The sequence below is a fragment of the Macrotis lagotis genome, chromosome 8 (genome assembly GCF_037893015.1).
Source record: "Macrotis lagotis isolate mMagLag1 chromosome 8, bilby.v1.9.chrom.fasta, whole genome shotgun sequence".
NCBI lineage: Eukaryota > Metazoa > Chordata > Mammalia > Peramelemorphia > Peramelidae > Macrotis > Macrotis lagotis.
The window spans coordinates 51,766,136-51,781,949 of record NC_133665.1 but is presented as its reverse complement, the minus strand read 5'-3'; the positions used below and the strand labels follow the sequence as shown (position 1 = coordinate 51,781,949).

Here is a 15,814-nt window from a genome sequence, read left to right as displayed (position 1 = left end):
GTCTACTGTAGTTATCAGATGAAGGTTAGAGATGAAGGAGTTTATCAGCCTGATGGCTGTGTCTGAAGAGAGAAGGAAGCAAATACAGGATAACATCACAGAAGCAGAGATGACAAGATTTGTCAGCTGATTGGATGCTGGGTGCATTGAGAGAGACAGGTTGTGAGCCTGGGTAACTGGGAAGATGGTGGTATTCTTGACAGGAACAGAACAATTAAAAAGAGATTAGGGCTTGGGGAAAAGATAATGAATTTAAGTTTAGATATGTTTAGTTTAAGTCTATGAGACATCTAGTTGTAAATGTGAGACTAAAGATCAGAAGAGAAGTTAGGGCTGCATAATAGATCTGAGAATCATATGCATAAAGATAATCCATGGGAGCTGAAGAGATCCAAGTGAAATAGTATAGTGGGAGAAGAGAAGAAGGCCCAGAAGAGAGCCTTGTGGGACACCTTTGCTTGGTGTGACCTAATGAAAAGAGGAAAGATAGGTGGAAAGAGAACCAAGAGTGTCAAAAACAGGGAGAAGAAGTTAGTATGGAAGAAACTTTGATTAGACCAACACCTCACACCCTTTACCAAGATAAGATCCAAATGGTTACAGGACTTAGACATAAAAAACAATACTATAAGCAAATTAGAAGATCAAGGACTAGTTTACCTGTCAGATCTATGGAAAGGGGAGCAGTTTATGACTAAGGAAGAGATGGAGAACACCAAAAACCAATTAGATGATTTTGATTACATTAAATTAAAAAGCTTTTGCACAGATAAAACCACTGTAACCAAGATCAAAAGAAATATAGTAAATTGGGAAACAATCTTTACAACTAATGATTCTGACAAAGGACTCATTTCTAAAATATACAGAGAACTGAGTCATATTTTACAAACAAAAAGCCATTCCCCAATTGACAAATGTTCAAAGGCAATTTACAGATGAGGAGATCAAAGCAATCCATAGCCATATGAAAAAATGCTCTAAATCATTAATTATTAGAGAAATGCAAATTAAAGCTTCTCTGAGGTACCACCTGACACCTCTCAGACTGGCCAATATGACCAGAAAGGATAATGATCATTGTTGGAAGGGTTGTGGGAAATCTGGGACACTATTACACTGTTGGTGGAGCTGTGAACTCATCCAACCCTTCTGGAGAGCTATTTGGAACTATGGCCAAAGGGCAACAAAAATGTGCATACCCTTTGACCCAGCAATACCATTTACTGGGTCTATATCCTGAAGAGATGATGAAAAAGGGTGAAAACATTACTTGTACAAAAATATTTATAGCAGCCCTGTTTGTGGTGGCAAAGAATTGGAAATGCAGTAAATGTCCTTCAATTGGGGAATGGCTTAGCAAACTGTGGTATATGTATGTCATGGAACACTATTGTTCTATTAGAAACCAGGAGGGACAGGAATTCAGGGAAGCCTGGAGGGATTTGCATGAACTGATGCTGAGTGAGATGAGCAGAACCAGAAAAAACACTGTACACCCTAACAGCAACATGGGGGTGATGATCAACCTTGAAGGACTCGCTCATCCCATCAGTGCAACAATCGGGAGCAATTTTGGGCTGTCTGCAAAGGAGAGTGCCATCTGTATCCAGCTAAGGAACTGTAGAGTTTGAACAAAGTTCAAGGACTATTCCCTTCAATTTAGAAAAACACAGATATCTTATTGTCTGATCTTGTTACCGCTTAGATTTCTGGTCTCTTCTCTAAGGATATGATTTCTCTCTCATCACACCCAATTTGGATCAAGGTACAACATGGAAACAAAGTAAAGACTGACAGATTGCTTTCCGTGGAGGGGTGGGGGGAGGGAAGTAAGATGGGGGGGAATTGTAAAACTCAAATAATATCTTTAATAAAAATTAATTTAAAAAAACAGGGAGAAGAGAGTGTCAAGGAGAAGATAATCAACAATGTCAAAGCATACAGAGAGGTCAAGATGAATGAGGACTGAAAAAAGGACAGTAGCTTTAGAGATGAAGAGACTGTAGATAACTTTGGAAAGAGCAATTTTAGTCCAATGCTGAGACTGGAAACCATCTCTGCAGAGAGTTAAGAAGAGAGTGAGAGGAAAGCAGGCAGGAGTATTAGTTGTAGATAGCCCTCTCAGGGAACTTAGCCATGAGAGGGAGGAGAGAGATATAGTACTGTTGTCAATGGGAATGTTCAGATACATGAAGATTTTTGAGAATTGTGAAGTTGTGTGTATTTGTAAGAAATAGGAAGGCAGCAAGTTGTTAGATGAACCTTGAAAATTAGTAGGAGAGGGAGCCTAGGTGGTGCAGTGGATAAAGCACTGGCCCTGGAGTCAGGAGTACCTGGGTTCAAATCTGGTCTCAGACACTTAATAATTACCTAGCTGTGTGGCCTTGGGCAAGCCACTTAACCCCCTTTGCTTTGCAAAACCTAAAAAAAAAATTAGTAGGAGAATAGGGATTGTAGAGGGGACAATCTCGTGGAGGAGATGAGATAGAATAGGATCACTTGCACATGTAGAAGGGTTAGAAGGGTCACTTCTTCATGAGATACTGGGTAAAGAAGGAGATAATGGCAAAAGAGATCTGAGTAATGTGAGATGAAAAGGAGGGGAGAAGAAGGAGCTATTGGTAAACAGCCTCAGTTTTTTTTTTTCAGTGAAATGCAAGGCAACATTCTCAGCTGAGAGGGGAAGTCAAGAGAGGGGGAAGCAATGGGAATTTTGAGGAGGGATGAAAATGTCTGTGGTTGAATAATTTTTTTTCAATTATCATTTTATTTTATTTTTCCAATTACATGTTATGAAAGTTTTTCAATATCCATACACATATATATATACATATTTTTAAATTACATAATTTCCTGCCATCCTCCCTTCCCACCCCTCATCCCACAGTGGCAAACAAGTCAGGTGAATATTGTATATATACATTTGTATTTAACATGTTTACAGATTAGTCATTTTTGGTATGAGGAATTAGGATTAAGGAAAAAAAGAAAGAAAACCATGAGATAGGAAAGAAATACATAAGAGAAGTTTTTAAAAAGTGAAAGTTTTTCCTTTGTTTTGTTTTGTTTTCTTTCTTCTGGATGGGGATAGCATTGTCCACAGTCAGTATCCTAGGGTTGTCCTAGTTCTCTGAACTGCTGAGAGGAGCTACATCCATCAAGGTTGATCAACTCACAATGCTGTTGTTAATGTGTACAATGTTCTTTTGGTTCTGCTCCCTTTGCTCAGCATCAGTTCCTGTAATTCATTCCATGTGGCTTAGTAATAAATCTTACTTATCAAAGCATAATATGGTTTGAAAATTGTTGCTAAATTAGTTATTTCACATATTACCTCCTCATTGGACATTGTTGAATCAAATAGTCAACCTTTCTGCTTTTTACTGAATTGCCACTGTAGAGGATTTCACTTGCTAATAGGAGATACCACTGCTGTTTTTGCAGACTTTCAGTATTCATGGGTTGATATTATAAGAAGGAAATACATGAGTAGCAAAGGTATCCAGAGTCCAGGGGGTAAGTTTTTGTTCCACAAGGGGACTAGTGGTTCTTACCAATATCACATCAGAATAGAGAAAGATAATTTTTCTCCATCCCTTGCTGAGATCACATCTTATCAACTGGAACACCCCAAAAAAGCCCACATACCAGAAACTTCCTCTTTCTACAAAGTAGGGCACCCTTGTGTCATTGCTCTTTCAGCTTAGCCATTAAACAGGAAACTCTTAGCATGAAGTCATATATATCGGGAAATTGAGTCCATAGAATTTCTATATCATCCAATGGAGAGGGGAAAAAAATATCTGTGGATGCACAGTAGGATAAAGAGGAGAAAGGTTCATTACACTATGACCTCAAAGTAGTTCTGAGTAGACTCTCAAAGAGTCTGATCTAGGGAAATAAATTCATGGGGAAGATGAAAGGGAATGGTCTGATAGAGATTGTGAAGGTAAAATCAACAAGGCTTGGAAAAAATACTAATTGAATATGGGGTGTAAGGGAGAAGGAAGGTGACTGACTGGGAGGATGGTGGTGACCTCAACACAAGTAGGGAGATTTGGAAGGGGAACATAGTGAGGTTGTATGTTTCTTTGTTTTGTTTTGTCTCCTTAATGCTAAACATAAAATAGTGTCTATCGTTAGGTGCCTTATACATGTTTATTGGACCAAATTACTTGGCTTTAATGAGAGGCAGGTAAAAAAACCCCTCTCTTGACTAAGGAAATATGTGCCCTGCTCTCTTGTTCTCTTTGAGTGAATCCATTTGAATCTGGGGGAGTGATATGGCTATAGGAAGGCACAGCTGTAGTCCTGGGCAGAGGCTCTGGTTTCAATTCTTCTTAGGATTTCTGGTGAGGAAAAGGGAGTATCTCTGGTATTACTCTAGTGGTGGATGAGAAAGTAGAAGCAGAAAGCTGAAATTATGAAGTTGGCAAAATGAGTATAGTGAGCACATGTGTACTTGTGTATATGTACTTGTATGCAATACAATGCATAAAGCTTGTTCATGCTTCCACATGCCATTTGTGCAGAGGACTTAGATGTAGCAGAAGGCTTGAGGCCATCTGTATAGAGTCTTAGAGGCAAGGAAGAAAGAACCAGGATTCCTTTTGTTCCTGGAAAAGTTTATAAAGGAGATGACTAAGTCCCTTCCCCATGGACTTTCTGGAGTAGGCAAAGAGGCCCTCCTTGTCTCAGGGCCTGCCCATAAAAAAGAAGCATAGGCCCATAGAATATAGAATGTATCATCTATAGGGGTCCATAGAACACAGAATGGTAGAGTTGTAAAGGACTTTAGAATCTATGCTGTCAAAGTTGGAAGGAAACAGACAGCCCTTCACTTGACAGAAGAGGAAACTGAGGCATATTAAGGAAAAGTGATTTGCCAGCTACAAGTTAACAGCAAAGTCAAGCCTTGCATCTAGAATCCCAGGCTAGAGGTCTTTCTATTCAACTACATGCAGGATGGGGAGGGGGAACTTTATTCAACTGGGGTTAGTGATATTAGGGCTCCAGGGAAAGGTATGGGTCTGAAAGGGAATGATGTAACACCAAAGAGGTTTGCCAGAGGGGCAGGAGCTGAAGAAGCATCAGAGGTAGCATGGCAAAATGGAAAAAAACTCTGGATCTAGAGTCAAAAGGCCTGGGTTCAAGTGACAGCTTTAGTTTGTATGTTTAGCTAGAGAGACAGGAATCCTTGGTAGACTGGCCAGGAGTATCAGCCTGCCCAACAGACGCCTCTGCCCATCCCCAACCAGACTGCCCAGGGGACAGCAGTGCCTGCCCACCAGCTGCCAGCCTGTCTGAGTGCAACCCCTCCAGGCTTGTCACAGCCCTGTTTTAGCTCTAACTGACTGATGAGGACCTTGGCAGGGAACCAAGAATCTGAGGCATCAAAACATGGGTGTCTCCCTTGGGAGCCCAGCATGGCCAAACTGGCATTGGTACAAGGTGGGAGAAGAAGCCCTCTGGCTGGGACTGGGAGAGCATTTGGGGACATTATCTCTTCTCCTTTTCCTTCTTCCTCTACCCCTAGTCCTCTACTCCCATCAAGCTCTCATAAGCACACCAAATACATCCTCATCTGCTTATGTACTCTGCTACCTTACCCAAATGATCTTCTCCTCCTGCCTTTTTTTATTTCTGTTTGTTCAAGTCCTGCCCATTCTTCAAGGCTAAGATTCCTCAGCACAAGGTTTCTAACTTCCTGTGTTACTTTGGACAAATCACTTCCCCATCCTGGCCTTCAGTTCTCTACTCTGGCAAATGAAGGGATTAAACTAAATTATCTCTAAGGTCCCTTTCAGCTTTAATTTTCTGTGATCATAGGATACTACAAACAACCCTACTCGATTTCCCACAAGCCCGGAGGACTTATTTTCTGAACCCTATATTTGATTCAGTACGGCTCTTAATTATATATAAAGTTCTCTTGGATTGTTCTCTAATTCATTGACTTGAAGAATGATAGGACTGGAGGGTATCAAGAACAAAGAACATGAATATCAAGAGCTCAAAGGGAACGGAGAGATCATATAGTCTTTATTTTGCAGATAAGGACACTGAAGTCTTAAGAGGTAAGGTGACCTGTCCAAGATCATGAAATGGTCCCAGATTTTCTCTCCTGGGCCCACTGAACCTCTACTCTCTGGATGCTACTAGGTGTTTGTGATGGGTTCATTTCCTCTTCTTAGCTGATGCCCAATATTAGGCTGCTCAGATCCTATTTTTTTGCCTCTCTGGCTTCAATTTACCTTACCTAAATTTCTTAAGTGTTGAACTATGAAAATTGATGGGAAAGGCAAGGGAAAGCTATTTGGAGGTGTTAACTCAGGAATTCTTTTATACTTTTTGTCTGAGGATGACTGGGAAGTGTAAAGCCCAAAACTGACCTGAGACTGTGGGTGGATTTCTGTTGTAAGGAAGAACCCCGAATCTCCCACAGGTTCAGGGGAGAGTGGGTGGAAGGAAATGAGGGAGTTGCATATCTGGCTCAGGACCTTTGTATTCCCATCTCTCAGCTCCTCTTTTCAGAACAACAGGATCCATGCATGGAACAGCCTGGTTCACTCCCTAGGGGGAAAAAGTAGGCTTCCTATCTCCAGTCTGTGCCTGGAATCTGGGCGTGGGGGTAGAGGCAAAGTTGGACCTTTGTCTCTGGAACCCTCTCCCTCCAGTTCTTCTTCCCCTCTAGAGATTCAGCTCAATCACCCCCTCCCTAGCAGATAGCTAAAGCATGACAAATTCCTTCTCTGGAAGTGTTAATGATGATAATGAACTTTAATCTGTTACCGATGCCAGTTATTTACTTTGCTCTTTTAAGCCCTTCTCCCCTCCACCCCACCCTTCAATCATTCATTGAAAAATAAAGAATCCTGATATCACATGCTTTCTCCCTTACTTTTCCTGAAGGATTCTGGGTGAAATGAATTGGGGGGAGGGGTGGGGGGGAGGGAGAGACTGAACCTTGTGAGATAGGATGACTGAGAAGACAATCCAAAGAATGAATTTCCCATTTGGAATTTTAAGCATCATAGTCAAGCTATAAGTCATAGGGAGATTTTTTTTGTGTGTGTGTGTGTGTGTGGGGAAGTGTTGGAGAGGGCTGTATGAGGAAGAGATCTATCCAGTCTTCTTAAAGTATTCAAATCCTGCTGGTTTATGAAGAGAGAAGGGATAACAGGAGATCATCCAGGGGGACAGCCTAGGGGACAGAAGAGCATGACTCATTTAACTGGGGGTCCCACTCTCTATTCCTTTCCTTCCCCTAGCTTAAAAATCTGCCAGATAGCATCTTCTCTTCTCCCCTTCCTTCTTCATTCCCCGCTTCCCCAGCCCCCTATGCATACCCATGCAGAGAAGGGAATTTCAGAGCATGGGGGGAGAACAAAATAAACCCAAATAAGATTTACCCTGGCCTTCTCTTCCTCATTTCCCCTCCCTTCCCTTCCTCTGGGTCCCTCCCCACCTCCCTCCTTTTGCCCCAGAGAACAAGAGCCCAGAAGTTAGCCAAAGGGTAGGTCCTGGGGCTGGAAGGGACTTTCTTGGGGCGGGTCAGCACTGCTGACTCTGGGAGTACTCACAGAGCCTGGTCAGGAGAAAGGAAGGCTGGGAAATTCCCCTCCGGGGAGTACAAATCACCAGCCTCAGGGCGGAGACAATTAATTTTGTCCCACTAAGAAAGGGCTGGGGCAAAGCCAGACCCAGAGAGGAGTAGGGAATGGCTGTGTGGGTGTTCATTAAAACAGATGTCTCTAGTGCCTATGGGGAGGCAGGATCAGAACAGATCTTCAAGTAGCCTGGCTTTACATAAGCTTTAGGAACAGTCTTTGGTCTTTCAGCCCAGAGCTGACCACCAAGTATGCAGGACTAGTAGAAGAGAAAAGTCTGGCTTTCTTCCCTGGGTCCTTCTTCCCAAGGTTGTCCTAACAGCCCATCTATGTTCATGGAGGATTCCAGAGGAAGAAAACGAGGAAGAAGCATTTGTTCTGTACTGTGAGAGTAAGGCATATCTGTGTTTGCATCTTTGTTTTCAAATATAATAGTAAAGTAATGAAAGCTAAATAGGACTGAGCCTCAGTCATTGGTATTGTGAATTCTCTAGTGAAGGAACTCTTTCCACTAATGCAAATTGTCATTAATTTTTCTGCAAATTTTTGTCTTAGTGAATCATCTAGAGGTTAAGTGACTTGTGCAGAATCACACCAACAAACTGTGTCAAGAGGTAGAAGAACTTGAACCAAGGGCTTCCTGGCTTAAAGTTGGCTATTTACTACATCATGCTGTTGAGTCTCAATTTAAAAAAAAAACCAAAACAAAACAGTGAATGGTTGAGAAAAAATGAAAAGAATGGGACCAGGATGCCTTAGGAAGAAAATCATCTTCTGAAAGAGAGAGTAGACTTTTCCTTGTCTCTTAAGAATGTATAAAATGTTTGGATGGCTGCAAGAGAAGTTGAAATTAGATCATAAAGAGAAACTCAGCAGATTATTGGCAGAGCCTGGAACAGGTGCTAGAGGGAGGAAGGAGAATGTTGTTTTACAGGTTTGTAGCATTATGCCAACTTGGAGATCATCTAGTCCATCCTTTTCATTTTACTGGAGGAAACTGAGGCCTCTGTTTCTTACAGTAATTTAATGCCATTGAGCCACCCTACCTTGTTTATATTTCAAATTGGGAGAGAATGTGTAGCCTTAGATTCTCCCTTTGTTAGGCCTGGGGGATAAATTTAAACTATAAGGTAAGTTCAGACTTGGCCTGGGGAAGAGTGGAGGAAATGCTTCTTTCTCATATTGTCTCCCAAAGGGATGTAAGCTCCCGGAGAGCAGGGATTGTTTCATTTTTGCTTTTATTTTCCTGTGGTGCCTAGAATACTGTAGGTATTTAATGAATATCTGTTGATTGAGTATTGGAGAGGGGAGTGACTAGTTATAGGATGTTGGTTGTCAGGCATGATCAATGTGTCAGTTGTTTTTTAGGGAACTGTTAATTTTTTTCTTTTCTCTGGGCAAATGTTCCCTGGTTGGGAGAACATGGTAGGGATATATTCAATAAGGACTGTGATCTTTAAAAAAAAAAGGTCTCAATAAAACTTTGAACAAAAAAGACAACTTAGGTTTGGAATTTAGTGCCATGGAGCTGAGGGGTCACAGAGCAAATCAGTGTTCTAAGACTTCTCCCATCTCTGACTTAACTATGTTCTAAGGCCCTTAATAGCAGCTGTGTCAGTCTCAAGAGATCCCTGCAGACCACATATTGATTTAGATTTCTATTATCTATGTTGTATTATATCTTTATTTTTGTTAAATATTTCCCAATTACATTTTCATCTGATTTGAATTTCACTCTTGCAGGAGATTGACATCTCTGCCTTATAGCTCAAAAATTTTATAATCTGAGATGTTTTATTATTTATATTTCAAACTTGAGTGGTTTCTTTTTTTTTAATTTTGAGTGGTTTCTTTGTGAAGTTTTCTTGGCAGATAATAGAATGATTTGCCATTTCTTTCTCCAGTTCATTTTACAAATAGGAAACTAAAGCAAACAGGGTTAAGTGACTTGCACAGGGTCATACAACTAGGAAATATCTGAGGTCTGATTTGAATTCAGGAACTTCCTGACTCTAACCCCTGTACTCTATACACCACACCATCTAGCTACCCTATTTCATCCTTAAAATAGAGATAACCTTAGAGATTATTTAGCCTAACTTCATTTTATAGGTAAGAAAACTGAGACTAAGAAAGGTTAGGATCAAAAAAGTAGTAGTGAATAAGAAAAAATTCAAACCTAGACTCTAAATCTAGTACCTTTTCCCATAAAAAGTTATGTAAACATTTTATAAATCATAATGTGCTATATTAGTTATACCTGTCATTATTCCACTGAGTTTTCCTTCTCAGTGTTGGCTGACATTTTCCATTTAATGTCCCTGCCAGTTCTAGGTTCTGTAATTCTTGGATAGAGGAAAAACTTCAATAATGTGGATTTCCCTCTTCTTCCAAAAAATTAAACCAACAAAATCTTACCCTTCACTCTTCTGTCCTGGTGGACTCAAAGCTTCTATGGTCACCACCACTGAATGGCTGTTTAATGTGAATTAGGTCCAGCTAGGCTGGGTGGGGTAGGGATGAGCTAATTTTCTCCTGAGAGGCCTGATGACTTCCCAGGCCCCACACCCTGTCTTGCTCAAATCACTTTCCACCATGGTCATTAAGGTAAAACCAAGTAAATGAAAAAAACCCTTAAGAGAAGAAATGAATGAAGTTCCTTTTCTGGGGGTGAGGGCAGTACACCCCAAATCTCAAGACCAAGAGAATTAGGGAGGATATGGGGCAATAATAATGGGCTAAGCTTCTGTAGACCTATAGACATGGTTAATTAAGCTAGCAACTTTAGTAAGGAACAGAATTTATCCTAGCAAGAGGACCAGATAGCTGTCCATACCTCTGACTCTATATCAGTCTAACATTCCTGAGGAGTTTCCTGGAGGTAAAATAACTTATTAAGAAGTTAGTGAGAGATCTAGTGTCTGAATTCCAATAATTCATTCATTGTGCTGACTTAACTTGCATAATATCTCTATAATACATAGACATATTGTCTCTGGGATGCTCAGAGATAATTCCTGGCTTGTGGAAATGTCTTTGTGGTGTGTAGAGAAACTGACCCTTAGGAGTGGATATGTAATTCTGTTTTCAGGACAGTTCATATGTTTAGGCCCAGCTCAGGGGTATGCTTCCCTTTAAGTCAAGTCTATAGAAGAAAATGAATAAATTAGGAGGTTAATTCACTCACTTTATAGAAGAATTCCTGATTAGCTTATTTAAATAACAATGTTTTTATTCAGTCTAGCTTAACCAAAAACTCTTTCCTCATAATAGCCCTTTCCTGTAGGTAGTCCAAGATATTTTAATAAGTAGGAAACTAAAGTTTGCAATTGTCCTAGCTCTCAGTTAAGAAGTATATTATTAGAGTTAGGCCTTGAACCCAGGACTTTTGACTTCAAATTCAGGCCTCTTTCCATTATTTCATACATTATTCCTCTGGTATGTATAAAATATGATTCTATTTTCTACATATTTGTTCAGAACAAATCTCTGTATAAAGTGAGGTCTGCATTCTGATCTCAAGACTTGTGTCTGAGTCAGGTTGCTTCTAGCACTGGCAGATTGTTAAGGAGTTGAGAAGAGAGCCACAGGCATGAAGGGGAGTAGAAAAAAGAGGATGGCTCCTTCTAAAGTCATTCATATGGCTCTGGTTAAAAGAGCTCAAGGGAACCTTCTCCTCTGCAGCCTGATGCTTGCCTACTTCATCCAGGAAGGCCGGATGGAAGTCACCTAGAAGAGGCCTGCCAAGGGCTGGCAAACAGGGACTAAAGTTGGCCAAAGTGACCTTTCTTTTCTGCAGGTCTCTTCTCAAATTTTCCCCCAGCACTGTTGGAGCTTAGAGTTCACTGTCCCAATAAGATTTGGCTTCACTGAATTCAACCAGTTATTGTTTCAAGGCTGGACCAGTTCAGCCGGATAACTGTGTCCTTGAGTGGTGAGTCTCGGTTGGTGCTAGATCTTCAGAGCCCACAGATATGGGAAAGGGACTGCGGGTTTGGGCCTTCAAAACACCAACCTGGAACTCCCTCTGTAGGACAGACCCTGAGGAGGCAGAGATCTTGGAGGAGAATAGTTGATAAAAGAAAAAATGTTTCCTAACCCTTAACATGCCATCTAAATGCATGTCCATCAAATGGTCAATGGTCAGAAGTTATCTTCCTGCTTCTCCTGCCCTGACCATGTGTCTCCATTAGTGCAGACTCTGTCATCCTCATCTCCAGGTAATGAAAGGTGAGGTTGGCCAGGGTTAAGAGTAAATGTGGGACTCGGAGTAGAGGTTTCCTTTGGAGTGAGGACTTGGGTTTAGTCCTGGACCTGACGCGTAGGGAAGCTGATGAGGACTGTGTTAGCCGGTGAGTGGCCTGGATCTTAAACTGGAGCAGCGGCCGCACTGCCAGCCTTCCGGGCCCCACCCCCTGCTCGTGGAGCCACGACTGGTGTCCCGGGAGTAGTGGAGCCTGGGGGTTCAAGGACTGCCCTTGGAATGGGCGCATCCGCACCTCCCCCGGCCCGGGAGCTGGGCACCGGCTGCCCGGGCCCGGGCGGGAGATGAGCGGGCTGAGGCTTTGCCCCGAATCACACTTCGGCGTGTTGCTGGAGCCCGGAGGAGGGCGCGGCAATGGGGACCTGAGCCAGGTAAGAGGCGGCCCGGCCCCGGGTCTGGAGCGGGGCAGGACTGGGCCGGGCTGCGGGGAGGCGGGCCCGCCCCCGTGGGGAGGGTCTGGGGCCGGGGGGGGGGGGGCTCGGGCCGTTCCGCCGAGTTTCGGGGGTCCGCCCCGGGCCGGAGGAAGCCGGCGGCCGCGCAGCGCGCCCCGGGCGCATTCCTGAGCCCTGAGTCAGGGCGCGCGGGGCTGCCGAGCCCGCGGCGGCGCGCGGCGCGCTCCCCGGCCGGCCCCCTCCCTCCGGGCCCGGGCCCGCCTCCATGCGCACCCCTCGCTCCATGGCATTCTCGGCCGGGCGGGCGGGCGGAGCGCAGCGCCGACGGAGGAGGCGGGGGAGCGGGGAGGCGGAGAGGCGCGGGCGGGCGGCCGGGCGCCGGGACTCTGGCAAACTTGGAGCGGGACGCCGGCTCGCGCTCCCGGCCCCAGAGCGGGCGGCGCCCCCCGCGCCCCCTCCGCCCGGCCCTGCCCGCCCCGGGACCGGACTGCTGGAGGCGGCGGCGGCCGCGGCGGCCGCGGGCCGGTGAGTGCGGCGCGGGGGGCGGGCGGCGGCGCGGGGCGCCCCCGGGGCCGGGGCCGGGGCCGGGCCGGGGCGGGGCGGCGGCCGCCGGGGCTCCCGGTGCGTGGCGTGAGTCCTGGCCCCGCTGCCCGGGCGGGTCGGCGGCCCGCAGCGGCGGGGCCCGTCCGCGGCGGCCCCCCGGCCGGCGGGGGCAGCTGCTCCGGGGCCCCGGGCCGGCCGGGCCGGAGGATGGAGAGAGGCGCCCGGGGCGGCCCCGGCTCCGCCACCTGCAGCGCCCTGCCCGCGGGGCACGTGGGGCCGGGCGGGCCGGGCCGGGGCTGACACTCCGGCCCGGACCCGGGAGTCGGGACTAGAGGCCGAGCCTCTCCGCGGAGGAGGGCCCGCGGCCAGGACAGGGCGGGCCACCCGAGCTGGGAGAGCCCGGCGTCCGGAGCCATGGCCCCGGCGGGCTTCGGGGGTCGGCGGGGGGCGCCCGCCCCGGCCTCGCGCCCCTCCCAGGCTCCGCCGCCAAAGCCCGAGTAAAGCTTTTGTTAAACACGCGAACAGCAGAGCGCACCCGGCCCCGGCCCGACCCGCGGCTGCCAGCGGCGGTGAGCTTTCCCTCCCAAGCTTTGGGAGTCCGTATAGGAGAGATGGCCAGGTTTAAGGCGGCTTCCCCCCTTGGCCTTGGGACCCGGGGCCCAGGCCCTGGTGCGGGTGGGGAGAGTGCGCAAGTAAGTAACATTTGCCCTAAGGGTGCAGAGCGGACCTGCAGCCCGGAGCCCAGGGGACCACCGACGGCCAGAGACTGGGAGTCTTGGGTCTAGGGAGGGGGAGCAATTTGGGACTTGGAGCCAGGGGCCCTGAGAAGCAAGTTTCAAAGGTTGACCATTGGGGAAGGGGCAGCTGAAGACCCTGGAGCCTGGGGTCCTGAGAAGCAGGTTTCTTCCTCCTCTGAATTCCTCCTGAGGACTTGTTTTGTAAAAATAGCCATAGGCAAGATTAGCACATCCCCCTGAGTTGGCCCCTGGCCAGGCGGTGGGGCTGGAGTCACTCACAGGCCGGACATGAAGACTCCAGCTCTAGCCATCCCCCGGAACAGCTGAATGACCAGCCAGGAGCCCCTGGATGGACAGTGGGGAGAGAGAGAGAGAAGTTACTTGTGTGTGTGGTGATGGAAATAGATGAGCTTGCTGGCCTCTCTCCCTTTTCCATCTTTGTCACTTTTCATTAGTTACATTAGTGACTGGAGGCGGACAGCCTTTACACAGTAGGAAGGGACTTGGAGTACCGGACAAGGAGGACCTGCAAGCCTAGAGCTTGGACTGCTTCCCTCATCCCCAGTCAGTCAGGGGTGATTCTCACCTGGGCCATCTCCCAAAACCAAACTGAGTGGAATTGAGTTTCTGGATTCAGTTTATCCTATTCTTTGCATCCTTGGCCTTTTTACTTCTCCATCCCTATATACAGCAGGCTATATTCTACTCCTTGAAATTTGGGCCAGGAGAGAGAAAATTGCCCAGTGACTCAGGAGGAAGCTAGGATTAAGAACAGACCCTCCCTCTCTACCCCCTTCCCCCTTTCACCAGAGGGGACAAATTTGAGGACAGATACATGCTCTGACCTCTCCACATGGTAATCCTTTTAATTCATACTTGCCCCCTTCCTTCTTCTTCACAATACCACTTTATGCTGCTAGTCATTCTTAAATGTAAAAACACTTAGAAAAAAGAACTTAGGTTCTGACCCTTCACCATGCAGATCAACTCTGACCCTTACTTGATTCATACCAGTGCCTCTGGCAAGCTTTCTGTCCTGCTATGGGCACCCCCTTGTGGCCTGGTATGTCCTCAGATCTCTGGCCACACTCTAGGTGGTCTTCTTCCTCTTCTCCCTCTCTTTGTTTAGTCTTTAGAAGTAGAATCATGGAAATATCAGAACTAGAAGGGGACTTTAGAAGAGAGGGGAGATGGGAGGGGCCTTGAGGCTGTGGCCCAGGGAAAAGAACCTTGTGTTTTTGAGTCAGGGGTCCTGAGTAAATATGCTGGCATCATTTATGCCTGTGTGACTTTGGTCAAAGGACTTTCATGTCTCTGGATCTTATTTTCCTAGAAAAAAGAATGGGATTAGACTATATGAACAGTTAAACTTTTTGTGTTATGTTCTGCTTTAGCATTCAGCAAAGCCTTCTGAGCATGATATTTTTAAATTTATAAAATACATAGAGTTAAAAAAGGAAGTCAATTATTTTGAAATAGTTATCAGTATTTTTTTTTTTTAGGATTTTTTGCAAGGCAAATGGGGTTAAGTGGCTTGCCCAAGGCCACACAGCTAGGTAATTATTAAGTGTCTGAGGCCCCATTTGAACTGAGGTACTCCTGACTCCAGGGCCAGTGCTTTATCCACTACATCACCTAGCTGCCCCTATCAATATATTTTAAAGAAAAAAGAACCCCAGGACTGATTTTCATCTGGAAGGATCCTTATAGGCAACTAGTTTACTGCCATCATCTTACAGCTAAAGGAAGTGAGTTCCAGAGAGAGTTGAAGTGACTAACAGGAGCTGGGTCTATATGTTTCTCAGCACATCCCCTTCTCTGTTGTACCACAGAAGTTCAAGATCTGTTTTTCTCACTGATGTCTTCCCCCTAGGGAGAGGATTGAGACTAGGATTTGGGATTCAGGGATTTTGGGGGTGGGTGGGACAAAATAGGGAATTCTTTCAGGTATTTTATGAGGGAAAGAGTTCTAGAAGAATGATTATGACTGATTTGGATCCATGAAGGAAAGGCTGGGCAAAGACAGAAAATCTTACCAGATACCTTGATGCTTTTGCTCTAGGTTGTCCTTCCCAGCCCATTGATGGAGTCCCTAGAACCTTGAATTTTTCTGGTAGTTTGTGAGAAGAGTTATACTACCTTCTATTTATTCCTTACTTAAAACTGGATGTTTCTGTCTCCAGGAATGGTTTGCTCATTCAAGGGCAGTTCATTTTTTTGTGTGATTGAGAATTGGAGGGAAGCCTTGATTTTTTGAGAGGGGAG

At 45.5% G+C, this 15,814-nt stretch overlaps 1 protein-coding gene across 2 annotated transcripts in view; it reads left to right on the top strand.

Annotated features, from left to right (window-relative positions):
* Window positions 1-12,064: 12,064 nt before the first annotated feature.
* The window catches only part of RHBDF1 (rhomboid 5 homolog 1), a 47,670-nt gene continuing 43,920 nt past the window's right edge, over window positions 12,065-15,814 (top strand). The window contains exon 1 of one of the 2 annotated variants that reach the window (XM_074196964.1): window positions 12,065-12,248. The gene's annotated coding sequence lies outside the window, so the exon portion shown is untranslated. Of the gene's footprint in view, window positions 12,249-12,640; window positions 12,795-15,814 lie in introns of those variants that run through there. The other variant, XM_074196962.1, reaches the window with a different exon arrangement.